General features: G+C 33.1%; 1 long non-coding RNA gene across 1 annotated transcript; it reads left to right on the top strand.

The window, feature by feature from the left end:
* The first annotated feature begins 302 nt into the window (after window positions 1-302).
* On the top strand, window positions 303-19,007 carry LOC137624856 (uncharacterized). The gene is made up of 3 exons (XR_011040765.1): window positions 303-416; window positions 15,724-15,959; window positions 18,862-19,007. It is a non-coding gene; the product is annotated as an uncharacterized lncRNA (long non-coding RNA).
* The last annotated feature ends 2,699 nt before the right edge of the window (window positions 19,008-21,706 follow it).

The raw sequence follows: 21,706 nt of genomic DNA, 5'->3' as shown, positions 1-21,706 counted from the left end.
GCCTAGTTAATCTCTCTCTACTTCGAGATGTTTAGGCTACGTAAACATGGAGGCCAGGGCGATAGCCTAGTTAACAAGATATCTTGAGTGTCCAGAAACAATTTTTTGAAAATACAAGAGACAATACGTATGGTAACAACTCATTGTCAAAACTGATTTACTCATTCAAAATATATTAGGATTTCAATGGATATTTAAATGTTGTTAAATATTTACGAACGTTAACATCCCTTTAAAATGTAGTACATACTCTTTAAGATCCTTGGTGAAAATCTTCGCCATTGTCAAGGTTTACGGATGGTATCATAACCACTGTTTTTGGAGTGTTGTGTGTGAAATAATTTACATCTAGTTTACGAGGTGATAACGATTAGTGTTTTGCAAGTGAATACTACAAATGATTTCCCCATAAGAAGGTAAGTTTAACTCGGATCCGTGTTTGATGAGTAGGCCTACTTTTCTGTTAGAGCGATTTGTATGTACGAGTATGTAGTCGTTATAAATGTTTGCTTGATAAAAGTATGTGTCAAATGTACGCATGAACTCATATGTTTTGTGTACTTGTATCTATGTATATTTGTACCTATGCCTTAATAATTATAGATCTGCTACATATAGGCGTATAATTAAGCTTTAATGCTCCAATGCCTATGCATATGTCGCTTAGTATACAGTATACATATACTTATGCATAATATATGAGCTAATTATATGTGTGTTTCTATATTAATGAGGAGATATGCATGTACATTTATCCATGTGCCTTTATATAATAAAATAAATACGCTTACTTATAGTTATGCGCATGCTTTTGTATATTTATGTACAGTCAAGGTTTCATGTGTTATGTTGAATTAATGCTTTTATATGGATAACAATTAATCATAGATTTTGCGTGTTTGTATGTACTTATAAGGTAATATATACGTATATATGCAGTTTCAAATGCTTATGTTTGTATGTCCACATCTACATATTACGCGTTTGTATAAATGCAAGAATAATTTCTGCACCCCAACTAATTTCAATTCGAGGAACAGTGGTACATTGTATGTCGAGGCCCTAATGTAATATGATTTTGTTTATAATGATTACGTAATTCTATAAATTCAAATGGAGATATGAAGATTAATGGAGATGATTTTGACAAAAAAAATACACTGATCCAAGAATACCCTGAAAAGGAAAGAAAATATTTTTTCAATTAAGATTATCCGGGCGATATAGTTATATAATATTACATCTGTTACCCATGAAATATATTTAGGAAACGTTTTCTATGAATTGATTTCCAAGCGCAGCATCGTTTTCTTTCTTTTGTGCACGGCACATTTGAGGTATTTAGGGAAAACTATTCTAGACTATTATTGTTCACTCATTTAGAATATTCCGCATAGTTTGCATCAGAATTATAAAAGAATTTAAACGATATAAGCATATTCGATCTGAATCCCTGGCAGGAACCGCATGATCTTATGAAAATTGGACATTATCTTAGAGAAACGTTTGTGAACTTTGTATCCATCGTAAACAAGTATCAATATATGTGCAGAGGTTTCATTTATTTTGTTAAGTATTCTTCTATACACATATCGATACATACCTACCCATATATTCTTGCATATAACTCACAGGTGTATGCAAATGTTTTTATGGCAATTGGAAAATATATGTTTGAGATTAATTTTGTAATGTACTAAACTATTGTCATTTTTATTTTCCGATCCCGTGAAATTAACACACTCTTGTTGGACCTCGATGCTTATGGAGGTGTAGACCCAAATGGGAGTTTTCATTTTTTATAAAACATACTAATGTATATCATTTTCTGCAAGTTACCAAGAAGAGGTTCTTTTTGCACTTGTTGGAGAATTGGTAATATTACTCCATTAAGTTTGTAGTAGTTCTAGCGCCGCTGATTACCGCCCAATGTCCATAATTCCTATATTATCTAAAGCTTCTGAACGTCTTATGACATAACGTTCAAATCGATATGGCATACTCTAAGGCCTTGGAGCATGTGATACCCTCCTTATAATCTCTAATGCTGTACAGAAAGCCCTTTATTGTAGTCAGGAAGTTCGCATGATTGGCTTTGATTTTATTGCTGCCTTTGACGGTGTTAATCCCGAGGCATTTGTTTTCAAGCTCAAACAGTTGAAAGTATGTGAGCATTCTCATCATTGAATTTTTAAGTAAAACATTACAAAGAGTTGTTGTTAATGGGCACCATATTGCGTATAGGAACATGATACCTGATGTTCCTCAGTGTAGTGTTCTTGGACTATTACTTTTCGTACTATAAACACATATGTGATCTGGACTAGAAAACAAACTTGGTGAATATGCAGATGATGCAATTCTCTCTGTATTAATTCCATCTCCTGAATGTAGATCTGGGGTTGCTGAATCCCTTAATATAGATCTTATAAAATTAGTACATGGTGCAAATTATGTCATGAAGTATGACTGTAAGTAGGCTGGAGACCGTGGTTCATCAGCATCCAGATCTCTGCGTTGATAATGTTTCTTTAACTAAATACAACTATACAATTTTGAATGAGATTCTTTATTCCAAATTTACTTTTGAGAAAAATATTAAGTCTGTTTCTTCTTCAATTAGATAAAAAAAAAAAAACTTGTTTATTGGGCCTTTTTAAAATTTTCTGTGATCAGTCTATTCTGAAGAAATATTCTTTCATTCTTCCTTGTCTAGAGTATTCTTTTTCTGTCTGTTTCTTAGGTGCAGACTCTCATCTTAATTTGTTGGACAAAAACTTTCAGTCTATCAAATTCCTTAATCCTAATCTTGATATTAATATCTGCCACTGTTGTTCAGTTAGTTCTATAAGCACGTTACCATAGTTTTTTTTTTTTCGATTGTACCATCCTGTACGTATTACTAGGTATTCAGTTAATTCTAGCAGCCTTGCCATCTCCATCATAAGGCTCGATACTGCACAGTATTCTAGAAGTTTTATTCCAGCTATGACCAAGTTGTGGAATGATCTTCCTAATCAGGTAGTTAAATCGGTGGAACTTCAAAAGTTTAAACTTGCAGAGAATGTTTTTATGTTGAACAGGTTGATACGCCTTTCTTCATTTTTTACATATGATCTGATCTAATGTTGTTACTGATCTTAAACTGTTCTATAGTCTTTATTAATTTATTATCTATTGCCTTATTTCCTCTCCTTACTGACTTTTTTTTTTTCGTGTTGAAGCCGTTGGCCTTATAGTATTCTGCTTTTCTAATTAGGGTTGTAGCTTAGTAGGTAATAATAATAATAATAATAATAATAATAATAATAATAATAATAATAATAATAATAATAATAATAATAATAATAATAATAATAATAATAATAATGTTGATGATGATGATATGGTTGTGGTAGCCCATTAGAAACATCCCTGCCTAGCTTTCTGCTGCACTGGGGTTCGAAACCCGCTCAAGCTCGATAGTTTCTTGTAGTGTCTACTTGCTGAGCCATCAGCAGCCATTGCCTGTTTCTCCTTGTTCATAGCTTTGGTGCAGAGGGGGCTTGGCCGCTGAACATATGTATACTAAATATGGCCAGTGTATAGGGCATGGCCATTGTCACTGTCCCTTGCCTCTGTTATTCATGAGCGACCTTTAAACTTATAAACCTTTAATGATAATGATAAGAAGGACCATTGTGAAAGGACATTTTTTTTTTTTTTTTAAAGCTAATCTACTCTTCCTGATGGTTTGGAGACTGTGAGAGTTCCTACGAAATCCTTTCAAGGTCCAATTCTTACGAAACTCAAGTTATTTGGGAAGGGCTTATGGGAGGTACGGTGTAAACTATAGAAACTAGTGTTTCGAAATTCTCATAGAATTCTGTGTATCATAACCACATAGCTATTAAAATCCATAAATTTTATATACAAGAGAAATGTTTGTTTTGCTCGATTTATTGCGCCCATTGGCGTCAGACATTTGAGTACATGGTAACAGTAATATTGATTACATCTATATAGTAATTAAGTTATGAGAGAGAGAGAGAGAGAGAGAGAGAGAGAGAGAGAGAGAGAGAGAGAGAGAGAGAGAGAGAGAGAGAGAGAGAGTATATTTTGGCTGGAAATGAATAACTGTGTTATGCTAATAATGACAAGATATCACTTCAATTGCTTGACTGATAAGGAGTTATGAATACAGATGATATGCCAATTAGTCTGTAAACATTGCTTAATATTAATGCTAGGCAATATAATTTGTTCATTGAACGTCTCAACTCACTTATTTATCCCTTTTAATTGTTTACAATCGAATGTAATTTTTTTTTTTTTTTTTTTACTTTATTTTGAGCAGCAAAAATATATTACAATCATTCCATATATAACCATTCTATGTTCCTTATCGAACTATTTTGAAACCCTGAGTAATTTTCTTTTTAATTTTACATATACGTCATATTTATTGATTACGATAATGCATTCTTTAGACAACAATTGACATAATTTCAAATTCACATTATTACCTTAAAACCTTATTTCAATCCTGAATTAACAATAAGTATAGTTGTCTTTCAAAATATTATCCATGTAAATAGCAATGAATTGTGAATAAGGTTTATTTTGAATTAAAGAACGTAATTTTCATATCTATCTATCATTGGGAGTCCAAGAAGCGACTTCATTCTTAAAATATCGGGAGTTCAAACAAATATACAGCAAACGCTTCTCATTTAACTTTCCAAACAGTGAGGAGTAAAGAAAAAAGTATTGGTTCTTTCAATATTATTTCGACACTGCTGCTAAATGAGGAGTAAAGAAAAAAGTATTGGTTCTTTCAATATTATTTCGACACTGCTGCTAAATGAGGAGTAAAGAAAAAAGTATTGGTTCTTTCAATATTATTTCGACACTGCTGCTAAATGAGGAGTAAAGAAAAAAGTATTGGTTCTTTCCATATCATTTCGTCACTACTGCTAAGATGGAAGGATGTTCAATATTTACACCCTATTTTCCTCACTTGATAATCATTTACTAATGTACTGATACATTCTTATTTAATTCAATTGGATAATGAAATCCCTTTACCTGGTATTTTACTATATTCATATAATCGTAAAACATATAATTCAGTACTCACAATGCTAATTGTATAGACACAGTTCCAGCTAAAATATAACTGTTTAGCATATTAATTAATTAAAAATATCAGTTGCGATAAAAATATAATCATTTTGTACATTATGAAGTATTCTACTACTCCGATAAAAAGAAAATTGAGAAGCATTACTGAAAACTATATTACAAACGTCTACTTTGCCCTGAACGACTAGTACTTCTGACAGTAAACCGGTAGAAATGATGCTAAAGTCTCCCAGACTTTATAACTAATTACTGATTCTCGTCCAATAAATTGGCAATTTTACGAGTGATTTTTAAAATTGTATGCTTAATTATTCTGATATAAATCAACATTGCTCTTCATTTGGCTAAACAATACTCTATTTATTACTACTTAGTCACACTTTTGCTTGGTAGCATCGTTTACACCTACGAAGAGACAAAAAACTATTACCAACTTTGCGAAAGTTTCTTGAGACACCAGAATTTCTTTTGATAGTTTGTTGAAAGGTTTGAATGGATAGTAACCTGTTATTTACATTAATCTACTGAGTCAACTTCTGTAAAAATTCCAATGAATTTTTCGAAAGCTTCTTTGAATCATATGAACTTTAGCTTCCTTTTAGAATGCAGATGTCTGTCTTCAAGATCCTTGGGTAAAAATTGTCTCCATAGGTAAACGTTTACTAATGACGTCATAGCCACCGATCTCAAATAAGAACTAGAAAGACCTTCTATTCCCTCACCATGCCCTAATTTTAATATTTGCATATGAATGAATGAATCTCGTGTATTTGATGTATATTTTTACCTAAACATTTACCTATATGCCTACCTATATGTACATAGTATACACATCTGCTATTATGTGTATGCATATATTCTAGACTATACATGCACCATTGCGTTAGGTGTTGGGTATATTGTATCTGTATTAATGACAGGAATTACACGTCCATTTATGTATCTGTCCATTGTTGTGTAAAATTCATTCAATTGTTGACATTAATGAAAATTTACTTATATATGTGCCCAGTATAGCTGGTATATATGTAGCCTGTGTGTAATTGAATAAGTTATTCAGAATTGATACAAGAATGTAAAAGATTTTGCACGTAGTGTATTATTCTTTTGTTTCAAGTGTCTACAAGTAAGCACTTAGACATTTAAATTCACATATACTCTTATCTATTAGTACACTAACACGTTTATAAGTAAAAAAAAAAAAAAAAAAAAAAAAAAAAAAAAAAAAAAAAAACTATAGGCTACTGTGTGTAAGTTTGCATATGAAAGTAGATTCCTGCATTTCAACTAGTTTTGTGAATAATGATTCTATTATTCTTCATTTGAGGAAAATTCATATTGCTTTGTCCTTGCCTTTAATGATATTTAACCATTTGAGTTTCATAAGAACTTTTTTCAGACATATATAGAGAACATAAAGGGTCTAGGCATGCCTGAAAATGTTGATTCGTTGGCACAGCATTAGTATAACTCGACTGAATAACCCAGAGTAGTTGGTAGAACACAAAGAACTTAGTCTGATTCAAATCTCTGCTTTGAATGCTGTGTGGAATCTGTGTCCCACTTTGTTATATTGTTTTGCTTATATCCACTATTTTTATGCTCTTTTGGTTGATTTTTGGGGTTGATTTTTTTAATAGTTTAACTATTGTTTCTTGATAAATTCTAAATGCCAAAGGGGGTTTGTGGTACCGTGCCCAAGGGTGAGGTTATGATAAGGCACCGGGATTTTGGTGATGTTGGTGATTCTAGAGAGCATGTGTGAACGAAGCCATCAACAAATCATGGTATACAGGAAGATATGTCTCAAAAGTATGATTTTATAGAAGTGCTAGGATTACCCCTTGAAAACCAAGCCTCATTACAGCAGCGGAGAGTTCATTTTGATATAGACTGAAGATGCTGCAAAGGAGCTGGGGCCTGAAGAGGGAGAGGACAAAGACGAGAATAAAGCTGAAGAGAGTAAAGGGTGAAGAAACGAGGAAAAAAAAGTTTTCCAAAGGAAAACTGTTTAAAAACAGGAAAATAGTACAAAAAGGAAGAACTAGTGAAAAAAAATCCTTATTGTAAAGAAGAAAAGAATGGAAGTGAACAAGTAGACGATGAACAGATTATTGAAACTTATGGTGAAATAGTGAAGATTCGAGTGAGGTAGATAACACAGGAGTTGAAAACAAGGTTATTACAGTGAATGATTTATCCAGTGACTTATTTTTATCCTGATGGGGTTAAAAGTGATGAAGTCAAAGGTATAGAGAGATTGTTTTCTTGGGACTTCCTATGGTTCGAAGCGATTATAGTGTCATTGGTCACTTAGGCGGTTGCAAAAAAAAAAAAAAAAAAAAAAAAAAAAAAATCAAGGTGTTGGCACAGGTCGGCCTTCTACTCCTATTTACCTCCGAAGCTACCTGGACTAAGAGGCGAAAATGACGTTGATGGTAAGAGTGAAGATACGACACTATCTCCCATATATTCTTTCAGTGCTACCCCAACAATGATGGGATTCATACCTACCACTTCTCTTTAATTCTTCCAACTTGATTCTCACGACAGAGCTGCTCTATGACATCATGGAAGAAACAAATGATTATGGAAAATACACGAAGAAGGAGCAGCAGACACCATTGGCATATCCATGGAGTTGCACAATGCCATTGACCTTGGGAAATATCTTGGCATTGTCATGTTCGAAGGCCGCTCATGAATTGCAGAGGCAAGGGACAGTTACATTGCCCTAGCAAGCAGGAAAATGCCCAAGAGACTAACTATATGTATACAAGATCCGCGCTGAAGCCCCTCTCCATCCAAGCTTGAACTAGGGAGGACCCGGCTATAGCTGCTGATAACTCAGCAGGTAGATCTATAGCCTCCCCCACAACCCCCATCCTTAGCTCACAAGGATGGTGAGGTTGCAGACACAACAAAAAACTAACAAGTTTGAGTGGACTTGAATCCTAGTCCGGCGGTTGCCAGGCAGAGACGTTTCCAATTAGCTTGCCTCCAATGCAGATGTTTTAGTCAAGAAACAAAATGGTCTTTCTCAGCAATGATGCCACACATGTGGTTTCAGGCGATAGGGAAGTACTTTCGCACAGGGTTGTGGTGGCCCGGTGGTAGCGTCCTTGGCTGGTGATTGCCAGACTGGGGTTAGAGTCCTACTCTAAATCGTTAGTTCCTTTGGTCACTGCAACCTCACCATCCTTGTGAGCTAAGACTGGGGGATTTGGGGAGCCTATAGTTCTCTCTGCTGAGTAATCAGCAGCCATTGCCTGGCCCTCCTTGGTCCTAGCTTGGGTGGAAAGGGGGCTTGTGCGCTGATCATATGTAATATGATAAGTCTCAAGGACATTCATTGTCCTGCTTGATAGGGCCATGTCACTGTCCCTTGCCTCTGTCATTCATGAGTGGCCTTTAAACCTTTAATAGACGGATAATACCAGATGATAACTTTGACAAGTTGATTGTCATTCTACCCATCATGCAGTACATTTGGGAAAGAGGCGAATGCTATTTTGAACATATCAATTAATCTAGTTTATAAAGGAAACTGAAAAAAAAACAAGCTTTTTTTAATTGCTTTCAGCCATAGCCAAATGAATTTCTGAAAGTTATTTTTTCCGCTGACATGACCAAATTTACTGTATTCTGTATTTAAGCTACTGTTTATAACAAAACAAACATATAAAAGAGAAATGTAGGCCTATACATAGCGTATATATTGCTATTTACTATGTATTCTTTTTGGACTTCTGACGTGGGGTAGTTTTTTTTATAAAATCAATAAATATGAACTCAAAATTCTCGACCTTATCTCACAAAATATTCAAAATTATAATAATAATGTGGTAGAAATTAGGACGATAATGAAAATGATATTAATCATATTGCATGCGTTTCTCACTCCATAAAGAAAAGAAAGGTGTGGTTACTGAAGGGAAAGTCTGTATGCAATTGATAACTTTTGAATGATTTCTAAAATATATGAGAAATAAGAAAATATTCTTACTAGGCTACTCATATATCATCGTTATGTGTACATAAATGAACTAGGAAAAAAGAACCTTTAAATTAACGTTTGAACAACGAAATGCCTCGCGAGAATTTAACTCGTTTGCCAACAGCAGCCCATAAACAAGAGAAACGCTCCCACCTCGTGCGTTTCTTTAGCGGGAAATATCTGGTGTCTCATTGGCTGATTCTTTCTCAGCTCTGATTGGTGGTTGTGTATGACGTCATGCCATCGTATTTTATGAATGAATTTGACTGGTTATAAGTAATAAACCTATATTTATTGCACATAAAATATGACTAAAAAACTAAAATTTCCAAAGTAATTATTTTATAATGATTACTGATATGATATTAAATAAATAATAGATCTTGTTGAAGTCTATAAATCAAATAAATACGTCATATTCGAAGGTATATTTGACTGAGTTCTGGCTACGATGTAGATTTGCGTGTGTTTGTTTGTAGTAAGCGAAGGCAACAACCAATCACAGCTGAGGAAGATATAGCCAATCAGAGGACTGGAATTCACTGCCAATGCTCCGTGACGTATGAGTTGCTGTTTGCAGAACCTACCCGAATTTCCATTAAATGCTCTAGCTTAAGGGACGGAGCTGAAGATTTTTTTTTTTCTTAAGGGAATTAGAGATATCATTTTCTTCGAAATATATAGAAAATGTCCCTTATAATATGTTTTATAGAATATTATATTAGAAGGATAATTTTTGTATGCCAAATCAATAGTGAAAAAAGACGTCTATGTGACGTCATAACGAGTAGGATGAATTTTGCAGCTTGTCTAACTTGCTTTGCTTGGGTTGAGTGAACGTAAGGAGTAACACATGATAGATACTTCTTATGATATCGATAGATACTTATTATCATATCAAGTTAATAGTGAAGGAACTACATAATTTTAGTTCCTATTTTGTTACATTACAAGTGTAATATAATTGAACTAACTATTAACAAATCATTATCTTTATTACGTAATACATTGTTGTAAGAGTTAACATAACAACAGTATACATATTTCAGATAAACTACGACTAAAAAATTGGAAATTTTATGGAAACTAACTCAAAAAACCATATCATTGTGTGACTTTGATTCGTTTGCCAACAGCAGACCATACATTTTTAGCGGGAAATATCTTTAGTCTCATTGGCTGATTCGTCCACTATTGTGATTGGTTGTTGTGTGTGACGTCATGCAATTAAATATTTATAGATATTTCAGATAAATCTATGACTTAGGCTTCTATTTTTATCGTAATGCACTTAAATGGTTAATAACTTGGTAAGAAAAATAATGAATCTTGTTGAAGGGAATAAGTTAAATAAATACGTCAAATTTGAAAGAATAGCTGCGTTTGTGCGTGTGTGTGTGTGTATGAAGCTATAGTAAGTGAAGGGAACTGCCAATCACAACTGAGGAAGATTTGGCCAATCAGGGGACAGAAATTTACCGCCAAGCAAGAGTTCCGGGTCTTAAGTAATTCGAGATACCTGCCCGAATATTCATAAAATCGTTTTCTAACTTATGGGATGGAGCTGAAGATTTGTTTTTCTTATAAATTAATTAGAAATATATTTTCCTCAATATATATAGAATCAATCCCTTATGAAAGTTTTGGCAACATATTTCCTTAGCAGGATAGATTCTGATTACTACGATAAAATTTGATATATATATCAGGTGTCCTCTATGAAACTGCAATTCTCAATTATTATTCCTATTCAGAAAATACGTCTGTCTTTGTGACGACGTCATCAAGAGTAGGATGAATTATACATTTTGTCTTTGCTTTTGTTTGTTGGATTGAGTGACCTATAATTATATCGCGCTTAATTAGTTAAGCAACTAAGTAATTTTCATTCGAATTTTTGTTACATTTCAAGCATAATATAATTGATCAAACTATTACCAGATCATATAAGAAATATGTCTTCATATAGTGTAGGGATAAAATCCCAGCAGTATACATAGGCTTATTTCAGGTAAATGATGAATTAAAACGGCAAATTCTCTTGTAACAAACTGAAATCTATCATTTAGTAATAGAATTGATCTTAAATATCCTTGTTGGATATGTATATGTATGTGTAGATCAATAAAAATATCCCTTTTAACTAGAATTTAGACGAAATATCTATCTATCTGTTGTGGATTCGACTCGTTTGCCAACAGTAGCCAATAGGGCCAAGGAACCCTCTCACTTTGAGTTTCTTTAGCGGGAAATATCTGGCATCTCATTGGCTGATTCATCCTCTGCTGTGATTGGTGGTTGTATATGACGTCATATAATCTCGTATTTTATGAATGAATTCAACTGGTTAGAGGTAAAATACCTATACTTACTGTAAATAAATTAAAGATAAAAAATTAATTTCCTATTAAAACAAACATAAGATATTATATTAGTTTTATATTAAAACTAATATTGGCCCTTTATCAAATGTGTAAGCTAGATAAATATGCCATTTTTGAAGGAATAATTTACTGAGTTATGGCTACAATGTTAGATGTGTATGTGGGAATTTGTAAACAAAGGCAACAACCAATCACAGCTGAGAAGATACAGCCAATCAGAGGACTGGAATATCCTGCCTTTAGAGAATTTCGAGGATTTATGAGTTGCTGTTAGAAAAACCTGCCCGAATTTTCATAAAATCGATGTTAAACGCTCTAGCTAAAGGTTTTTTTTTTTCGTTGTTATTTTTAAGAATTAAAGATATATTTTCTTCAAAATATGTGAAGCCAGTCTTTTATAAGATGTTTTAATAACACATTTTATCAGAGGGATGCATTCTAATTACCAAATCTTTTTAAGAAAAATACGTCTTTGTGACGTCATGAGAGCAGGATGAACTTTAAAAGCTTGTCTAAATGTCTGATTAATTCTGTTTGCTGGTTTGAATGAAGTGTTGAGTAACACGTGGCTAATATTCGATCTTCAATTCAATACTATTAGGCTTGTATAGTGAAGTAATTGCAGCATAGGCTATGGATGTAATTCGCATTTTGTTAGATTTTCAAGTACAATGTAAATTATTCGAAGGAATAATTGACTGTTTTTGTTGCGATGGTAGGTGTGTGTGTGTGTGTGTGTGTGTGTGTATAGTAACCAAAGGCAATAACCAATCGTGGCTGAGGAAGTTATAGCGAATCAGAGGATTGGAATGTACCCCCTAAATGGAATTTCGAGCAAATATGTGTTGCTGCTCCTCAAACTAACACGAATTTCGATAAGATTAGCCTACATTCTCTTGCCCTACCTACTGGGGACGGAGCTAAAGATCATTTGTTTAAATGAATTAGTGATATATTTTTAAAATATGTAGACAGCCCTTATAGAATTATTCTTTATAACATATTCTTTTAGAGGAATAAATTCAGATTACCAGATCATTTTTTTTATTAGGGATAATACGTCTTTGGGACGTCATAAGGAGTAGGATGAACTTTACAGTTTCTCTAAACGACTGACTAATTCTGTTTGCTGGTTTGAGTGAACTATTGGGTAACACGCAATTAATATTCGGTATCCGAATATGTAATATTATTATAATATCGAGCTTAGACAGCGAAGGAACTTCATGGCTGTAATTCGTATTTTGTTACGTTTCAAGTAAAATGTAATTATTCGAATGAATAATAGAATGTTTTGGCCCACAATATGATAGTGAACATGAAACACGTAATAGGAAATATATATTCCTTTGGTATGATATAGATTTATATTTCGTTGGTATAACAGTAAACAAGTTTCTATTCTTTATATAAATTAATTAGACTATACATTATCTGCATAATGAGTTAAGCTGTAGCTTATAACATAAATAGTTTTAAGAAAAGGTAAGTCTAAAATTTTGTATGGCCATCATTGTCAATAGCACTTCTTAGCCTTTTTAGTATTGAATCTACTAACGTTTGACAATAATTATTATTCATCCCTCTTTTCGATCATAATAGGCCTTCTGCTTCACAACTTAGCTTAGTGCCATAGAGAGACTAGAAGTGCATTATGCAAGGGTTTCGATTATGGGGCTCTCTGTGAGGCTTCTGAATCTGTGGAGCGCAGCGTACGTTTGGAACCCTTTAAAAGATTTAATGGGCAATCATGAATGGCAGATTGGCAGAGGCAAGGGACAGTGACATTGCCCTATCAAGCAGGCTAATGCCCTAGAGACTGACCATATATACATATGATCAGTGCCCAAGAACCCTCTCCACCCAAGCTAGGACCGAGAGAGAAAATTACGAAAAGCAGTGCTCAAAATATATTACAAACGCCTTTTTTTTTCATCGAACAGACAGATTTTCATACAATACACCTACAGGATTGATGCCAAAATCTTCCGGTCTCAATAACTAATTACTGATTTTCATCCCACAATCTTATGTTTGCACAATATATGTATTCTTAACTAAATATACCTATACAAAAAAATAATTGAATACGCTCCCTATATGAACGAAAAATCTCTCCGTTTATTCCTAGTTTGTCGCTTTATTCAGGTTTGATGTCGCTTATCGGAGGGAAGGACTAGAAGTGTTACCAAGTAAGGCAGAATTCTCTAAGTCTCCAAAAACCATTATCTATAATAAAAGGAAATATATGAATGATAGAAACCCGTAGCTCTCCTTAACTTACTTAATTAAACCTCAAAGGAATGTCAATATATTTTTCAAAAGATTCTTTAAAATAAATTAACTTTAGTTTCTTTTCAGAAGGTTCTCTTTACCTTTACCATCCTTGGCAAGAATTGTCATTTTCAATGCTCACAGATGACGTCATATCCAATGATCTGAGAAAAAAGACTAGATAGACATGTCATTCCTCGAATACAGGCTGCCACGACAGTTTGGGAACCAATAATGATCCAATCTATTAAGAAAACACTAGATATCCTCATATAAAAATACTGTTTGCTAGATTAAGGTTTTAGGAAAGTATTGTTTCCCTCATAGAGCCATTTGTACGAATGCAGGTGTTGTAAATGTTTGTGCAAGTTCAATTGAATATTTGTTTAAGAACTGTAGGTTTTGTCTATTTGCATGCATGTCTATTCACATACATAAAAATTTGATATTATAAGTTTTTTTATATACATTGAAACTCCTCTGTCTATGTATATAGATTATAGTATAGGCAACATATGTAGCTTATAAAAGTGTATGTAAACTAATCATGTGTTTCCATACTAAGTAATGGATATTGGCCTGAGTCTTTGTATTCCTATATCAGTGTGTACATACAGGTTTACTTAATTTTACTGATTCAAATGTTCTTTGATAATTCTGTAAAATATAGTCTATGTATACTGTATAACCTATATGCAAAATTCCATATGATATTCTGAGTCATTGCATAAGATTTTAAAACATTTATGAACTCATGTGTTATGAGCACTTACAAGTATGCCAATATTTACAAATCTTCATCTATAAACACATACATTCTTAATGTGTACACATGTGCCCATAAATGAAGATAAATGGTTTATCTCTACAAGAACTTGTGGGTATAATGATTGAGTTACTCATGAAAAATTAAACTACATTTTCTTTTAATAGATTTCTTAGCTAAAGCCGTTTTCTTTGTTAAGCACGAAGATATTTTTTGCAGCATTCAAATAGCTTTTTATGTTTTATTTTAATCTTTAATAAGAATATCACCATTTCTTTTGTGATTATAAATCTATAATGTATCAATGTGTATGAATATATGTATTCTATGTATATATTTTTTTCATCTGTGGAATTTTATCCATAACAATTAGAATAATTATGTGTGCATAAATTTGCATAATATCATGGTGGAAACTATATTGTCATAGAAAGCTATGACACATGTAATAAATTTATATGTATTGAATTATGTACTGATAGAGTATTGATATATGTTTTTGCACGTCAGTTTTCGTAAATGATTGCGTATATATAAGAATAAAGTATGCAGGCCTACTTACAAAATGTGTATTTAATCATTTATACTGTATGAATGCAAACATACTTGTTTGGTCAAAATTGAGTATCCATATTTTTTTTTTACTAATCATGTGTGTAGGGAATAGTTATATAAGTATTGCATATACTAGGTGAGTGCATGCATGTGTATGTACAGTATTCTTGCAGTATTATTACAATTGTTTAGAGTAAAGTCCATTGTGCGCCTACGCATTCAAGTATGAATTCTTAACATACATTTACGTTCATACACAGCGTTTCTGAATTGTGTATTGATGTAGCCTATGTCATTAGATATGAATGTATGACACATAATGTTTGAAATGTATGTAAAAATTTACATTTAGCTTGTAAATGAAGCCATAAATACATTTTGTGTGTATTATTATTATTATTATTATTATTATTATTATTATTATTATTATTATTATTATTATTATTATTATTATTATTATTATTGTCATCTTCGTTATCATTATCATTATCATTAGAAGTAATAATAGTAGTAGTGTGTTGGTTGTTGCTGTAGTGTTCATTATTATTATTGCTTTTTCTACTATAATTTCGAGAACGGAGACAGTATATGTAGCACTGGCTAATTTAGTTTATTCTCGTCAGGTATACCAAGTAAAGGGAGAAAATCAACTTGTAGATGGCACCACTTATCTTCCAGTGGGAGCCGTTCTAAAGAATGCTTGTGCTGTTGTAGACTACTTCCATATTCTTTAGTCCTTGGATTTTCCAAAGCCAAAGTTGGAAAATTTTCCGGTAAGCGGGCCAGTTACGCTGACGAGAGTGCCTAAAGTACTTTAAGTGATCTTCAAATATCTTCACCCAAGTAAGCATTCGTTCCGGTAAGTTCAAATCTGCAGTATTGCAATTTTTATCGCATTTACTGTGTTATAGGTAACAGTAGTCTGTGAACGATTAATTTCTTTGGAAATTTGTTACTGCCGGTCTTTGTGTGGGTGTGATTTCGCAATCATAAGTTAAGTGGCCTTTTACACCGAAAATGGAAATGCTGTAAATTGTAACATTTACTTTTGAAGAGTTAAATTCAAGATTTATTCTGTGCTGGAATCTTTTGGGGGAAGTGAGAGCTATACAACATTGTGGAATTTGAAGAAAAATTAAGCTTAAATTATTTACCACCTGCTGGTTAAGATGCATACATAACTTCTCTTCTGTGATTTAATGAGTTAAAAGCAGAAGGATATTTTGTCTGTTAATAGCAGATGTAATGAAATACGTTGATAAATTGTAACACAATTGCTATAAACTTTGTGTTCAATAGAAATTTATAGCACCAGTATTTGGCCTTCCCACCTTGAACTAACAAAAGAATACAACAAATTTTCTTTGTTTCTTTCGTTGGTTTCCACTATCTTAAAGGTAAAATTTGTCTTGACAATAACATAAAACCACCTTCATTATCAATAAGAATTTTAGTTTGAGTTTTCTAAATTTCTAATTGTCGTTAGCGATCTTTGAAAAGGACTTGGGTAATTTCCAAGTTATTTGTATTCCACACTTTAATTAAAAGTAGCCTAACTTAAGAGAAAACTTTGAACTTATTTAAATATACATAATCCCTGTTACTGTAAAGTTTACTACTAGATTAAAGGAGTGATTTTAAGTAGTCTCCATTAGCAAAGTTTTACGAGCATATGTATATAAATTTTGAGTGATTTTTTTTTTTTTTTATCACAGATCAATATAGGTGTTAACTAATGGAAGAAGTAGCAGTTTTTATATCTTAAATAATCATCTCGATCTGGTTATTGGAATGCATTGTGTGAAAGAAAATCAGACCGTAATTTTTTTCATAGTTTTGGGAACGGGGTTAATGCTGAAACCTAATTGGTTATTTTGTTAGCTTCTGCAATATATTACAATTTCAGAGTTTTAACGTAAATTTCGCAAAACATTTAGACAGAAGACTTAAGTCCGATTTATGTTGACTGAGTTTAACTCTAAATTTTTCTGTAAAGTGAACGAATTTGAGCCCCCCCCCCCTTTTTTTTTTTTTTTTTTTTTTTTTTTTTTTTTTTTTTTTTTTTTTTTTTTTTTTTTTTTTTTTTTAATGACGAGCAGTTGAGTACCTATTTTTAGTTCGGCAGTGTATCAGTCAATTTTAAGATGTCATGTACTGTGGATGCTAATTCAGAGAGAAAAGTCCACTTGAAGCCCAAACACCAACTGATATCTATTCAGGAAAACCTAACGGTTACATCGGTTTTTTTTAATAGTTTATAGTATTTAGTTTTATAAATTATAATCTAGGTTTTGATACTTCAATTTGACGCCAAAAAATAACCATATATATTTCCAACTAATCGTGATTTAAGCATTTAAGCAAACCAGTCACTCTTGGTTTTCTACAAAAAAAAAAAAAAAAAAAAAAAAAAACCTGATTTTCCTATTGTTTTCCATTTGTTACTCTACAACGTGCCATAAATCTCCAACTAGACTAATTTCCGAGAGAAATCAAGATTTAATTCGAGATGAGAAGGTTCCCTAAAGTTCGACATGATTTAACTTCCAGCCAATCACGAATTTCCCTTAATGGGTGCTCTCCATAACTTCGTATTGATAGACTAAAATGTGAACACCAGCGCCTTTCTGTTCATTTCATTTAGGAAACTAAAGTTTTTATGTTGAACGGGCTGACATAAGTCTTTTTATGGTTTATATATGAAATAATTTATTGTTGCTGTTTTTAAAGTAGTTTATTTTAATTATTCATTACTTCTCATATCGTTTATTCATTTCCTTGTTTCCTTTTCTCAGATATTTTCCCTTTTGGAGCCTTAGGGCTTATAGCATCTTGCATTTCCTAGTTAGGGTTGTAGCTTAGCTAGTAATAAAAATAATGATAGTAATAATGATAATAATGATGATAATGATAATAATGATAATGATGATGACGTGCATGCGTTGTTCGCGATCGCTCTTGGGAGCTTATATCTTTTTTTTTAACCAATTAAGAGATTTAGGAGTTCCCGGATGTTGTTTTAAAACCGCCCTCTACCCCTCAACTAACCTAAAAGTTTGCCATGACTGCTGACGTAATGAATTGTTTCACAGGGGGTTAAAATGCATTTTGAAATTTGGTAAAAATTCATTTATTTCGGTCATTATTTGTCTTGCTATCCGGTCATTCTACAGCTGTTGTTGTTCATTTATCATTTTCATGATTAAAAATGTATGTCATTTAAGGAAATCAACTTGAGGTAAATTAAATTCAGGACATGAGCACTTTGCCGTCATTTGAGTTGTATATATTTCATGTAAACCACTGAAGTATGCAAAATAGTACAAAATACTTATAGATAATTATGCTTTCACAAAACCGCAGCTTAGCTGACAAACTAGGTCATTACTAAATACATTTTGGGCCAGATATTGGCTTGGTTTTATATATTTGACAAATATACACTTTCAAATTTAGCATAGAAACTGTTACTTATTAGATGCTAATAGATTCTAAATGAGTGATCAGTGATCATATTTCTTACCGGAGTGTTCTTTTTTTTTATAACTTGAAGTAGGTTTTATTGTATGCTTTGAACTTAATTTGAATATATTTTTTCATTCTTCCCTGTATTGATAACGTGTAATAAATAAAAATTCATTAAACTTTTGGTTCTCTGATATCATCTAGTTAAAATCGATGAAGTTTGCATGTTGAAATTGTTAATGACCTTTTTCTAATCGTGTCACTTGAAATAAACTAATCTAACCTCGTTTACTCAGGTTCTTATGACTCGATAAAAGTCAGCACCTTTGGGGTCTACCTCTTGCTACGCTTTGATCGTGATGGGTGAGATATGGAGGTGGAAGAGGACATAATTTGGAGGTAGAAGACCTAATTAGTAAAGGAATGTATGGAAAACTCCAGCTGGTCACCTGATATAAGATCCTCGAGCTTGCCCTACCACCTCACGAGATCTAAACGAACTGTTCATAAAAACTCTAAATCATTCCAACTGTGTGTGACAGGTAGGTTAACAGATACTATACTCTGTTTATACCCAGTTTATTGATAGTTGATAGTCTTGAATCAAATAAGAAACTGTACTCGGTTTATACTCACTCTATTGATGCTTGATAGTCTTAAATCAATAAGAAACTATACTCGGTTTATACTCAGTTTATTGATGCTTGATAGTCTTGAATCGATAAGAAAATAAACTGACTTGTGTTAGTGTTAACGTAAAATTGTTCCTTTTATCGCCCAGGGTTACCATTAAGGTATTTTAGTTTAGTTCTGCAATAACTGTGCAACTGAGGTCACGATAATACCGAAACTGAAACGTTAAATACTTAATGTAGTATACTAAATGTTCTAGTAAATGAGCAAGTTTTGCATAGTGATAATCATGAGTCTCCAGGACCTCAAAGTTTAGTTGTTACATTCAGAAATTGACCGTTGCAGAATAACAACGATTAACTTATGAAGACCAATCTGAATTACTCCCCGCAATGTATGAATTACTCCCCGCAATGTATGAGACAAGGCTTATTAGAACTGTCACCGTAGATTAAGTTTCGTTGAAGTTTAGAATTAAAAAGAACAATTTTTCTAGCTAGTTTGAAAGTAAAAACAATACCAAAGCACAAAAAGGAATTATTTTTTTTAAAATGTTTTGTTTGCCAAAGATTGATAAAATGACAATTGAATAGAATTTTTAAACGGGGGGGGGGGTATATATAATTCTTAAGCAGTATATTTGAAAAAATCAAGTGTTATCCTCTAATACAACTTAGATTTAATTGCTACTAAATCTTACATTGTGAAAATAAACAATTCCATTTAGATTAGAATTTATTTTCAACACAATTAGCAGTTAAATTGTAAAAGTTTTATTACATTGTTGAACTTACAGGAATATCTTGAACCATGTGTAGAGAAATCTAAGAGGAGAACAAGCTTATGCTGCACCCTTGGTAACATCGAAGAAAGCAATTAATTGCTAGTGTTGGAGATAGAGATATAATGGAAATTTAGGTTCCTTCTGGTGAACAAGTAGTCAGGCCTACTGCTTAGCAAATTCTCGATAAAAAAAAAAAAAGGCAAAGCTGTTGAGCAGAAGATTACTGTTTTGCTGTTCTTGTTCTAATGTAAAACATCCATGGTGTTGTGCAAAGCGAGATAAATGGTGTTAAACTAGGCTGCTGTTCTTAAGACAATACCCTGCAGCTACTGCAAAGATTAAACAACCCACCACCCTTTCAAGATGAAAGCTGTTTAGCAGAATTTTTTCTATACACATCATAACACCTTCTCCAAGATTACAAGATTACGGCTGTATAGCAGTAGCTTTTAACACCCAGTAGCTGCTGCAACGATTCAACACTACCTGCTCTTCAAGATGTATACTGCTGCTGTTGAGCTTTCTGCAAGACTCGAGATGAATACTGTTAGCAGAAAGGTTTTCGATAATCAGCTGCGAAGACACTACCAACTCCTCTTCCAGATGCTCTAATAGTGCACTCTTCCTCCTCAAGATGCAGATGATTGCTGCAGAAGTTCTTCTAGAAGCTCTAATACTGCACTCATCTTCAAGATTAATACTGTTAAGAATCTCCAAGATGAATACTGTTAAGATCTACTCTCAATCCCCACCAGCTGCTTCAGACTCAATACCACCACCGTATCTGCAAGATGAATGCTGTTTAATGTAGCTCTTCAATTTCCAAGCTGCTGTAAAGACAACACCTCTTCAAAATGTATGCTATTGAATAGAAGCTCTTCAATACCCAACAACACTTCCTCCTCCTCGAGATATGGCTGTTTAGCAGGAGTCCTTCAGTATCCAGTAACAGCTGCAACGAATCAACATCTCCTCCTCTTCAGGATGAATACCGTATGTTGTTTAGCTTCTGGAAAGACACACTCAAGGTGACTGCTGTATAGCAGAAATAGTTTTTCGATACTCAGGAACTGCGGAGACTTTCTTCGTGATGTTTAGCAGGAGCTTTTCAATACCCAGTAGCTGCTTCAAGATGAATGCTGTTTAGCTGGGATGTTTTTCTTGTAGGTGAAAAAACTATTGCAGCTGCAATGATTGCTGCAACAACAATACCACCGCTTCAAAATGAATGCTGTTGGGCAGATGATTTTCAATACCCAGTAGCTGCTGCATCGATTCAACATCACCACCTCTGTGATATTCAGTTTCATTGATTTTCTTCAAGATAGATGCTGATATTTTAGCATAACCCTCTAATACTCAATAACTACTGTACTACACTCTTCCTAAAAGTGAATAAGGTTTAGATCTAATGCTCTCAATCCCCACCTGCTGCTTCAAAGACTCTATACCAACATTTCATCTGCAAGGTGAATGGTGTTTAGCAGGAGCCTTTCAATTTCCAAGCTGCCGTATAGACAACATTTAGACAACACTTTCTCCTCTTGAAGATAATTTCCAAGCTGCCGTATAGACAACATTTAGACAACACTTTTTCCTCTTGAAGATAATGCTGATTAGCTTGGGGCAGCTGCGCTTAAGATTTATCACCTCTCCTCTTCAAGATGTATGATGTATGCTGTTAAACAAACTCTTCAATACCCAGTAGCTGCTGTAATGACGCA

The sequence above is a fragment of the Palaemon carinicauda genome, chromosome 31 (assembly GCF_036898095.1).
Source record: "Palaemon carinicauda isolate YSFRI2023 chromosome 31, ASM3689809v2, whole genome shotgun sequence".
NCBI classification, from domain to species: Eukaryota; Metazoa; Arthropoda; class Malacostraca; order Decapoda; family Palaemonidae; genus Palaemon; species Palaemon carinicauda.
This window is presented reverse-complemented; position numbering and strand designations above follow the sequence as displayed.